A 12,597-nucleotide genomic window follows, 5' to 3' on the forward strand; every position below is an offset into this window, starting at 1 on the left:
GTGCATGTTTAAGCTGACATCTAATGCTGGAGCAGCACCATCTCCTCACACACACAGATGCATCCCTCCCTCTAAACAGTGTCAGCAAACCTGGCCTCTGACATCGGAATGTGTTTCCTTGGTGTGATTTTTCTCCATAGCTTTGCCTGCTCTCTGCTGGGGAGAAGCTGCTGATATTTGTGTGTTGAAGATTTATGGTGAGAAATGTGCTCAGGAGGTTTTTCTTCATTCTGTTCATGCTGTATATGTATTTTATGTACCTCATGTGGGTCAAGTTGGTGTGCCTGGGGAAGAGATGGCAGCTAAATAGCTCTGCTGCTTTTTCTGGGGACAGAAGCATGGAAAAAAGGTAATAGCAGCTGTGAGGAAATGTTTTTGTTCTGGCTGCTGAGCTCTGGGGAATATGGATAAAAGTCCAACTCTGGGAACAGTCAATGAAGCAACAGATGCTGCTGTTGTCTCTGTGCCTGAGATCTGTGGAAATGTTCACCTTTCCTGGGACATCATGAGATGCCAGATGATCTGCACCAGCTCCTAACCCTTCAATTGCAAAATAGAAACCAGGCCTGCACTGAAGTGACAAGTGAAGAAGGGGCCTGACTTTTATCCACCAACATGTACAAGTAAGTTTCTTTCACATCTACTTTGCCTCTTTTCATTTTGGTTGTTTCTCTGGGCAGGAGACAAGGGTCTAGATTCAGCATTGACAAGGTGCAAGGGGACCTCACAGAGCTACAGCTGTGCAGAGAAATAAGGCTCTGAGGGAAACAGGTTTCCCACAGCACATGGCACAGAGAAATGCTGCTGTAGTTGCTGTCATCTCCTCTCTCTCTTGGCAGCTGGGCAGATGCCAGCATGAAGGATTAGTTTAGCAACAGATATTACTCTCTCTCAAAGCAGGGGAGCTTGTGTACCCCACAATGCAGTTTATCCCTTTCTATTGATACTAACTCCTAAATCCAGGAATATGAATTACACTGAAACACATCTTGGTGACACCTCTGCCATGGGGAGGAGCATGGAGATACCTCTACTGTGCAGTGCCTTGGACACCTTTTTGGACACTCTACATCCCACAGGTGCAACTCCTGTAAATGAGAAGAAATGGTAAGTGTATTGGGTCCCAGACTGCATGCAGCTACAGGAGATGAAAATACTTCATGATTGGTGTCTGTTATGACTATAAATTATGAGGCCACTCACTTTGAATTGTCAAAATTCTTTCAGTCATTCCTTGGTACGATCAACAACTGTTGAAACCTGAAAACAGGCTGGGTTATATCAGTGTACCCTACCCGTGGTACTTTGCGTATGTTGGGAACAAGACTTGCTGGTATATTGTGGTGAAACAGGCCCCGTGTGGTGTTGTTTTCATGATTTGGAATGGTCAAGTTAGAGATGAAGACCAAGTCTTCCAGTGGCGTGGTCAGTACTGCTGGCTTTCAACAACACCAGCATGGCAATGGAAGGACAAATTCCTGAGCTGGTTGGTGGTAGCAACTTGCTGGCAAGTGTTGCTTCTCTCTTTTATTTCTCATTTTAAAACCTGTAGCTGACTAAGATGGTTCCACAGTAGCGTGGGGCTGTCATAGCTGTGCTGCTCTTCCTGTGCCTGGCAAGAATTTTCACACATTGTGTTGTGACTTTCCTCCCCATTCCCATTGCTATGTCTCAAACATGAGTTTCTTTACTTTACATAGCTCTCATTTCTACTTAGGAATGCATTTGAGTTTCCCTGCTGCTGGTGGTTTTCATAGGATTTTGAGTGGCAAATAAGCACCACAGTTTGACTTAACTTTATTTTCACTCATTTCCACAGTGGTTACAATTTAAGAGTTAACTAAAACTAAGCAATCCTTCTGCAGTACCCTCTAGGCAGAATTGAAGTTCTTAATTAAGTTTTAGCAGCCCTTCAAGTACCTAGAAAATGTTATGATCCCCACTTTCATGATGGAGAACTGGAGCTTTCTCACGATTTCACACACAGGACAGGAGGACTAGCAAAACCAGCAATGGGTTTCACAGTTTTGATCCTTAACCACAGGCATATATTGTTTACTAGACAGTACTTTTCCTACTCTGACTCTCAGTTCTGTGCATGCTACCACCTGATGCTGTTCAGATTGGTAAAATGTGCTGCTTTTCAGCCTACTTCATAAACATGTTTGCCTCAGCTCCCTCCCTCTCTTCCATTCTTAGCATGCAAATGGGCTAAGTCCTTCCTTTTGTATTTCTGTGTTCTGTGTCACTGTGCTTTTGATGGATTATTTGTGTTGTGCCCCAGGTCTCTGTACTACAACTTCCTCCACCTACTGACATCTCTTGATAGCCAGCTTTCCTGCCTGGAAGTTTTGATTCTCAGCTAATATGGGACTAGTTCATGATGCTGTCTTCTGTGATGGAACATGAACAACTGGACTAAGCTCTAAAATGGGCTTTTTCTTTTCCATGCAATTTTCATTGGATGTTTCTCCAACTGGCAAGCCTAGTGACTGTTATGGCATGTTGGCTCTTTATTGCTTTGTGTGGCAAGGTTTTCTGTGGTGCCTACTGTCATTTGTAAACCACTTCGTTGGTTTTAGTGCTGTTTTCCACATCATGCAGTTTGACTGTGTCCATAGCTCTAAATCTGCTGTATGATCCATGTAAAGCCATTTGAAGTCTTTGTCCAACAATCCACCACAAGAACACTGTAAGAACAGCAGGGGGAAAACTAGATATGGTACTGATACTGTTGTCTGTTGCTTCAGCTGTTGTGCTTGTGTTTCTGATGAGCATTTTGCTGCAAGACAATGGATATTTGGGGATGGAGATGAGATTAGGAACAAGGTGTGAGATCTAATTCCTACATGGGTACTAACAGTGCCTTTGGTTGTTCTGATCCAGAAATGTTTGGCTGTTTTCTGTGGACTTGGAGAACAACAACAATAGTGTCTCTTGGTTACAGTTCACAGATTGCAAGTGGTTTTGCCTGCTCAGTGCATGGCATTGTGGAGGTGCCACCCCCCATAAACCAGAAGGTCAGAGAGGAGCTGTGCTTGGCTGCTGACACAGACTGGGGTGTGACAGAGCCAGAATGAGTTTGCTTTTTCAGCTACAAAAAATTCAAGAAATGCTTCCACATGAGATAGTTTGGTGAGATGCTGTGGTCTGCACAGATGAAGCAATCTTCATGATGGCAGCAGGTGTTGACTGGGTGCCTTCTGCTTCCAGAAGCAGCTTTAGTCCTTGACACCTGACAACGTGCTTTGGCTTATGATCCTATGACAATATGTTTTTTTCTTTTGGCTTTGAGACAAGTGTTTACAACCTTTCCTTTCTTTGATGGTGATGCCATGAGTGACCCCCCCCAAAGCAGGACTCTGAGCCACATTAGTGTAGGATAAGATAAAAAGTAAAGGTCCTTTAATAACACAGGCCTATGGCCCACAGGAATACATGATGACATGCATGTGCTCCTCAGTTCTAGTTTTCAAGGCTTTTATAAGATCCTTCCAATCACTGCCTTACACATTTCTCAGTCCAGCCCCAGTCCGACCCCTGTTCCACCCCCTGGAACTAGGTCTGGGGTCACCGGGACCCTCTGTCTTCACCCATCTCCTCTTCCTCGGGCACACAAAGGTCTCTTGGAGCTCTTCCAGTTCTGACTTCTGGGTCACTCTGACCTGTGTTTATGTTTCATTCTGTAGGCCTTTCTGATAGCCATCCAATCTTGTACCTTGAAAAAGAAACTAAACAACTAAGAGAATTTGAGCTACTGATAAATGCTAAGGGTTAGGATGTATAAACAATGAACTTAGGCTGCCAGAATATTAGCACATTATATCTACATTTGCTACAGTTACTGTGTTCCTAAAATCTACAAAATGCGAAAATCAAAAACCCCTTTGGCATCAATGAGAGAAACAAATCCAACCCTTTTAATCAGTTACCTGCTCTAAGATCAGAAGAAAGTTACTTCTGAATTCTCCTGCAAGGTTTGAGATGTCTTTACACTGAATTTGGGAAAGTGACATTGGAACACTGTAGCAATTACATCTTAAGGGATAGTCTGACACATCCTGACTTCTGTCCCATGTTTTTGTTAGCTGGCTGATGTATTCTAGAACTGCTGTGCTGTTGTAGGAGTGCATTGGCTTCAGTGTCCCTCCCATGCAGCGTCTCCCACTGCCCCAAACTGGGGGTGAGGAGTGCTACTGGCACTTCCAAACCATTCACAGACTGTCTATGTATGTTTGTAACACTCTGCAAAGTGCAGAATTGTGAAAGTAATGGACACAGCATCCAGGAACACTGCCCTGGAATGAGAAGGATCTGGAAGGTCAGAATTCCAAAGCTGGGATATATTTGCAGTGGATACTGCCTTCTCTTAAGCACTGTATATTTCAATATTGAAAATTCAACAGAGACATAACTTGGAAATGTAATGACAGGGTATTTATCCTTCTTCAAGGAAAGTATTTGAGATGGGGATAGCAAATGCTAGGTTGCAGTTGTCAGTGAGAAAAGCATCAGAGGACATTTTCACTGCTGAAACATGAGGGAAAATAATTACAGTGAAGAAACACACAAGGTGTTTGGAGAAATGTGGGGAAAATACATTTTTTTTTCTTTTTGCTATTCACCTGACACTGTTAAGTTTGATGCAGGGTTGCTTTTCCTAAGGGAGAGGACTGCAGGAGGTGCTATTTCACGCACAACTGGGACAGAACTAGTAAGATGATCAAGGGAATTAGAAGAGATTGTGAGGAAAAAACAGGGATAGAAACAGCTTTGTATGCCAAGCAAGTAATCTTTGTATCTGTGTATGGATTCATGTGAAGGTAAAGAGCAAGTTGTGGAATGTTGAAATAACAACTGCCACTTTGGCAACCCCCCCACCTCAGATTGCAAGAAAAGGATTTTTTGATCGATAAGTTAGTTAGGGAAAAAGTGCAGTAAAGATGGGAGGGGAGCAAGTAACCAACTCCTGATGCAGATGGAAAGTAAAGGAAGGTGTCAGGTCTTTGTGTAATAGAGCTTATTCCCACTTAAGCAAGTGCCAAGGCTCTATCAGCACACCCCAAGAAAGGCAAGACTCAGAACAGAGATGCCAAAAGTGGTAGCATTTTGTGATGCAAAACTAATTATTTTTTTTGGGGGGGAGGGAATAGCAAAGAGGAGGAGGAGGATTCCATTAGACAGCCCAACAGTTGTGAGTGCTAGACTGAACAAGTGGTAAAATAATTCTTTTAGGTGGGGGGGATAGAGAAGAGGAGGATGATTCCATCAAAAAGCCCAACAGTTGGGAGTGCTTGGCTGGGCAAGTGGTAAAACTGGATAAAATGAAATACCAAGAGTGCTGAAAGTCTTTGTTATAGGAATATGCTGAAGGGAATCCCATAGAAGACAGTGCTGGACAAACACCTTGAACAACTCAGAGACTTAAAAGTGCAATCTAAAAAAAAGAAAAACTGGGTCAAGCAGTGTCCCCTCTCAGGAGCCCTTTGGGTCGGAGGGCTTCCAAGCATCCCTCCCCTCTTGGCCCTGTGACTCCAAAGCGGGAGACCCCATGGGTGGGACTCCTGCCTCGTGGCTGGGGCGGGGACAGGGCTGGGAGTGCAACTGGCCCTGTCCCTGTCCCAAATCCATTGGTTAATGAACCCTAGACCCTGCCCCTTCCTAAGCTTTGACCCAATCCAGCCCAGACCTGGCTCCTTCCCCCTGAGATCTTATAATACCTGTGCATTGTTTGAATAAACACTCTCTTGCCTTTCCTGCCTGGGACTCCTTGTCTCTGTATCCTATCTCTGCCCCCCTCGGACAAAGGGGAAAGCAGAGACCCCTCTCCCTTCCCTTCAAAGCTGCATACTTTGTGATAGGTTTGATCCATCCCCCTTAGTAACCAGTTGTAACCAGGGAAGTGGGCATTGCGTTAAGTATTCCACACATGTTTTCCATCATAAGAAAGGAGGATGACTAAGAGAGAGATAGGAAGTTAGGTTTTTTTCTTCTTCAAGCGAGGCTTGGGAGCAGAGGGAATGCAGGTGCCAGTCCCTCATCGGAGCCCCACACTGAGAGAGAGAGAGGGGGGGGGGGGGGAAGGGGGGGGGGGGAAGAGGGAGAGAGTTTTGGGTTCTCAGTTTCTTTTCAGTTTTTTTCCCTTTGCTGGGAAGAGTGGGGGAAAGAGGAGAGATGGCAGTTTGGGCTTGGCAGGGTGGACTAGGCTAAACCAAGACACTTTTGACATGGACACAGGCAAAGTCTCAGGCAGCGTAGAGAAAAAATACAAGATAAAAGAGTATGTGTCGGGATAGACCCAGATTTCATCCAGTGGCAAAGATTCTACAAGCGATGGATTGATGAGAATATTGAAATCAGGGGGCCTGAAGTTGCAGACCATAGCAAATTGAGAAGAATCTACAAGAATTCTGCCCAGTTTACCCCATATATTGATGCTTCCCCTGTTTAATGGTTTAAGCCATCATGTCTACCCATTATGTTTCCCTTATAGTATTCCTATCCAAGTTCTTCATCCCACAAACCCTCAGGGCCTTTTTCCCACCAACCCTGTCCCTATTGGTTCATATTTGGTGCAATGCACCACTTTTCTGTATATAGTTCTGTTTATATCTTGTTCTCCCATTGGTGCATTCTTTGATCCCTCATTTGCATACCCCTGAAGCAATAAGCTGCATCCTCCCTCCCATTTTTCCGGAAAGTTCTCCTCACACCTTATATAAGTCCCATGTTTGCCAATAAACTCGGTTTCTCCTGTGGACACCTGGCCTCGAGTGTGGTTCTTCTTGGGAGCTGCCCCGGGCTGAGTGCGGGAGGAGCAGACCCTGGCTTTGAGAGGTGGCCGAAAGAGCTCATATCACTGTAAGCCTACAGCCGCAGTGCCTCTTGGAGCCAAAGACCTGTGCTCCAATATCGAGTGCTTCAACCATCCACCGATAACTGGCGCTGCAATGTGGGTGTATCACCCATCAATGGACATTCACAGCCATTGGCGGCGTGAGCTGTGCGGTCGTCGGTGGACCCTGGTGGAAGCGGATCTGGCAGTGGTTCCTGGCATCTCTGGCCTAGCGCCGTGCATCCCTCGCTTCTCGGGACCAGGAGCCTCGTCATCACCCTACCAGCAGGAGTGTGGTAGGTAGCTCACCGGGCAGTCCTTACCCTGTACCCACCACTGTTAATCATTTCAATCGAAATGGGAGGGATTCTCTCCAACAGAGAAAAGGAAGATTACTGCCGTCTCAAAGGCATTATTGTTGGAGGAGACCAAGGCGATCAGGAATTTATTACGTGGCAAAGGTATTACAAAAGGTGGGTTGATGAGGATGCAGACATCCGAGACCCCAACACTCTGAAACAAAAGCCCCTGCAGCAACTCGACAAGGACCTTAATGGTCTTAGGAACTACATTGATGTTTCCCCTGTTTGAACCCATACATGTTAAAATGGCTACCCTATGTATTTTTCCCTTAGTCATCCTGCCCAAGCTTCTTCTTCCCACAGCCCTCTAGGGCATTTTCCCACCACTCTTTCCCCAACTGGCCCCAGTTTTATGCAGTGCACCATTTTCCATACAAGGTTGTGTTCGGACACCAGTTCCCTTCCTTGGCCTTCCCCTCAATTTGCATATGGCCTTGCTCCTCCCTTTCTCCTCTCTTGGTCTGGAAAATTCTGTTGACCCCTATATAAGGTCGGGCATTCTAATAAAACTTGCTTCTCTTCATGTACTCCTGAGCTGTGTGGCTGTCTTCCTTCGGAAGATTAGCACTGGTCAGGAGCGATTGCCCGGAAGACAAAAGAAAAAGCCATTCAAGGTATTTTGTTTAGACAGCTTGCCATCTCCAATGCCAGTGCCCAGTGCCAGCCGATACTGAGGGCACTAAAGGATCTGACATCCTTGGAGATGGCTACAGCGTGCAAGGACGTTACTCATGCAGATAAGCTGGTGAGCACATTAGCAGATGCACAGAAATCAATGGGGAATAACATCGGGTCACACCTTGCTAAGTCCAATAAACAGCTTGTGAAGGAGGCTGCGAGAGAAGTCACCCAAGCCCTTCTGGCAGTGGCTAATAATCCCATGAATATAAAATGCTTAAATTGCGGGGAGTCAGGACATTTTAGGAGTAACTGCCCTAAGGCACAAACACCAAAGCCAATTCCACCTGGCTGGTGCCCTAAGTGCCGGAAGGGTCAACATTGGGCGTTAGAGTGCCGATCCCAATTCAGTGGGGAGGGTTGGCCTTTGACACCCGCCCTGGCTAGGAAGGCGTCACTGTCGGGAAACTCCAGTCTGAGTGCTGCGGGTGGCGCTATGACACAAAACACCTTTCCTCTGGAGACTGGTGGGGCGCGCCTTCTCCCGATGATACCGGAGGGGGAACCCTCTCAAGTAGGAGTGAGCTGAGGCTGGCAGTTGCCCAGTCTGAGACATTAAATACAGGAGAATATCATATGGTTTTAATAGTCACGACTGAGGGCAAAAATAACCTCGCGGGAACTTTTCTTGTTACTGGTACACCCCAAGCCTCTGAAATGGGATTGGTTGTGGTGCCCATGGTGCTTTCTGTTTCAAATGCTAACAATTTCTCCATTTTTATCAAGCCATCTTTTCAACCAGTCCAGCTTCTTACGGAGGGCGCTGTCACACAGTTGATCCCTTTGATGAGGAATCAGTCTAATAATGACATGGTGCAGGTGGCCTGGGCTCATACTTTAACTACTGAAAGACCAATGCTACTTTGTAAGGTTTCTTTTCCAAACACAGGACAGGACATTCAGCTCAATGGACTTCTCGACACTGGTGTGGACGTTGCTATCGTTGCAACCAAAGACTGGCCGCGGGCATGGCCCACCAGCACTCTGTCCATTGATATCCTGGGTGTTGGAGGAGTTCAAATCCCATGCCAGTGTCTTTGCGCTTCTAATCCAGGGACCAGAGGGCAGGTCTGCCTCATCTCGCCCTTTTATTCTGGACATCCCAGTAACCTTGTGGAGGAGAGACATTGTCTCTCAGTGGGGACTTTCGCTCCAGATTTCAAATTTGTAATGGGGGCCACTGGGGTGCCACAAGCCCCTCCCCTCACCTGGACCACTAACACCGCAGTCTAGGTGAACCAGTGGCCCCTGATGGGAGAGAAACTGCGGCAACTAAGTATCTTAATTTGTAAACAATTGAAGAGAAAGCGATTGGTCCCCACAGCCAGACTGTGGAACTTTCCCATTTTGACTATTCAAAAGGCTTTGGGAAAGTGGAGGCTCCTTCATAATTTGATAGAGCCTATGGGGGCATTGCAGACGGGCCTACCGTCCCCCTCCAATGCTCCCAGAGGACTGGCCAATAGTTGTAATTGACATCAAGGACTGCTTTTTAAATATCTATCTGCATCCTAGCGATGCCCCAGATTTGCATTCACAGTACCATCCTTGAATGTTTCAGAGCCCTCCAAACATTACCACTGGACTGTCCTCCCACAAGCAATGAAGAATAGCCCAATGATCTGTCAGTCTGTGGTGTCGGGAATAATGGGGCCTGTGAGCCAGCGTCATCCAGATGCTATAATTTACCACTATATGGATGACATCCTTATTTCGGCCAGCATTTTGCACAAATTAACTCAAGCTCATATTTCAGTAAAGGAAGCCCTTGGGGTCCAAAGATTGGAAGTGGCTCCCGAGAAGACACAGACCACCAGTCCTTGGAAATATTTAGGTTTGTTGTTATATGACAAGACCTTTACGCCACAGAATGTGACAATATCAGCAAGGGTAAAAACTTTAAATCAATTACAGACTCTCCTGGGGAATATAAATTGGGTCTGAAATTATCTTGGCTTGTCAACCGATTGACTCTCACCATTGTTCCAGCTTTTAAAAGGAGATGCCAGCTTATCATCTCTTAAGACTTAAGTTATCACTTAACAAACTATATTTATACTTAAACAGCTGCAACCACTACAAATAACCAAACCCCCCAAATTACTTCTCTTATGCTGAAATTTAATGAAAATGACCAAAAAACTTAACATCTCCTTCAAAGTCAGCATTGAGCATGGACTACAGTTAGGAATGTCAGCTGTTTAAAGCTTCTCTGGTCTGGAGAAGGATGACTGAAATACAAATATGGAGAGCCCCGGCAGACTGACATTCTCTCACAGTCCCACTAACCCACCAAAGCAAGTTCCATTTATTTACAATATGGAAGCAACCACTGAAAGGCTGGAAATACACTACCCTGGGCCTGGCAACAAGGTGTTTCAAAAGAACTGAGTCACACAGTGGACTATTTCCAAAACAATCTCAGAGACACTTGGACCAAAGAACGTGGTTGTAATGGGTGTGTCACATGCACCAGCATCCAGGAGAACTGGAAAATAAAGGACTGTTAAGGGTGGTGGAACCCTCAAACAACATTGAGGATGCACATTTAGCAAAAGCCACCTGGTCGATCAGTACTGGAGGATCGCCAATCAAGCTGACCCTGTGTGGGGATGACAGTGTGTGTGTGTATCTCATAAGTTCTGAGGTGATTGATGAATGCATCCTTATGGACCGGAGAGGCACCTGTAGAATGTGAGATGCCTTGTAGCCAGTAGCATCTTGCCATGTATGTTAGTTAGGTGAACTACTGACCAATAGCGTACTAGCATGTTATATACGTATGAATAGATACAAATGAAGCTGTTACTAAAAATAAGGTCCTTTGTCTTCGGTGAGCCTTCTGATCACACTGCAGCCCGAGTGTCTCTGCCTCCTGAATGCCACTAAGATGATCTACATTAGCCCAAGAAACGGTGACCCTGATAACCCTGCTTGCTTGTAGACCTTATGTAGTGTAGAGAGCAATAAAGCTCACTGAAAAACGCAGCCTGGGTTTTTCATTCCTGCCTCAAAGCAAAGACAAGCTCACCCATGAGACTACTTTTACTAAAGGGCCTGGGTGTGTTCACTTGGGGAGTTCATGTGGGAGAGAATAGGGAAACCCAGTATGTGCCTTAAGGATATTTGATTCTGTGTAGGAATGCTCACTTAATTACAAGGTGTGATGCAGCTCTAACATCAGAAAAGAACAGTTCAGCACAGTGCATGGTTTGGAATTAAACGACACTTCCCTCAGCTGGCTCCTCCTTATATAGGGTAGGGGAGAACTTGCTGGAAAAAGGGATGGAACTTGGGCAGACATAGGGCAGAACATGCAAAACAGGGGGTTAGTTTAACCATATAGAGAAAAAACTACTGCAATGCAGCAAAAACTAACCAACCATGGGACAGGGTTCGGGGCCATGAGGAACTGGGGAATTTTCGAGAAACCACAACTTGGGGAACATGAAACTCATCAAACATTAGGCAAACTTGGGAGGAAAGGGAAGGATTGAGTGAGAGACTGCTCTTTAGTTACATTAAAAGTCAGTTGCATTAAACAATGACAGAACTCTATCAAAATAGAGTTTTCTCCCCCCAAAAAACCCAGCATGAACCCTGAGTGTGCAGGTCTGAACCTCCTAGAAGTTCACAGCTCAGCACAAGGCAGAGCCAGCACCAGGAGCCTGAACAGCAACAGCTTCATCTGCGATTCTGTTCCTTCCTTTGCAGTCACAATTGTGTAATCCAGGGGGAATTAAAAGTATCCTGATTGCAGATCCATCAGCCACACACTGTAATGTGACTGTGAAAAGCACAACCACTGACTGGCAAGCACTTTCAACTAATAAAATTAGGGCTTTGTCATAACCCCATTTTAAATAGGCTGCCTGCTGATAGAGTAAGTTTGGCATGAAAACAGCATGACAGGAAATGGATTTATTCCATGAAACTCACTGAGTGCTCATTTAAGCTGTGTTAAAAAAAATCCAACTAGTGATTTTCACTGTGGACTTTCACCAGGAGGAATTTCTCTGGAGGATGCTGTGCTCAGACCTGCACTGATGAGCAAATTTTCTGTGTGACATCCTTCCCAAGCACAGTCAGTAGGGCCATGGTTACAAATGCCATCTGCAAAGGGTTTAGCTCCCCTCAGGGACCTCATCTGAGAGAGGTGCTGTGGCTGTCAAGTAGCATCCTCAGCTCTGTAGTATCCTCCATAGATAATTCCCTTCAGTTCAACTCATTCGTATTTATTCCTCTGAGGCACCCATAGGCCTGTGCTTTGCCCTATGGATGAGCAGGAAACCAAACCGGCCATGTTCATTTCACTGCAGATCCTAAAAAATGGAGTTTGCTGGGGCTACTGGATCTCCCTAGCAGCTCAGAGCTCATTAGAGAGTCTAATTTAATGCCCTGGCAATGTACAACTGTTTCCCACAGCGTGGATGGATGCACAGAGCACCCAGGGTTTGGAAGTCCCCCAGCAATGGTGCTCCCACTCAGATTGGAGAGTGCAACTCTGAAAGGAAATGGTAACATCATTTTTTCTGCTCTAGATTCTCCTGCTAGAGTGCACTGCTCCTTTTGATTTCCCCTTTTTACCTCACCTCAATCACTGCAGTCCTAATTTTTTCTTTTCTTTGAACACACAGGAGATATTCCTGGCATCTGTAAAACTCTGTGCCTTTACTGACACTTTCCTTCCCCACGATCTACCTTAAGCCCCTTCTCTCCCCC

Source organism: Pithys albifrons, chromosome Z (assembly GCF_047495875.1).
Source record: "Pithys albifrons albifrons isolate INPA30051 chromosome Z, PitAlb_v1, whole genome shotgun sequence".
Taxonomy (NCBI): Eukaryota; Metazoa; Chordata; class Aves; order Passeriformes; family Thamnophilidae; genus Pithys; species Pithys albifrons.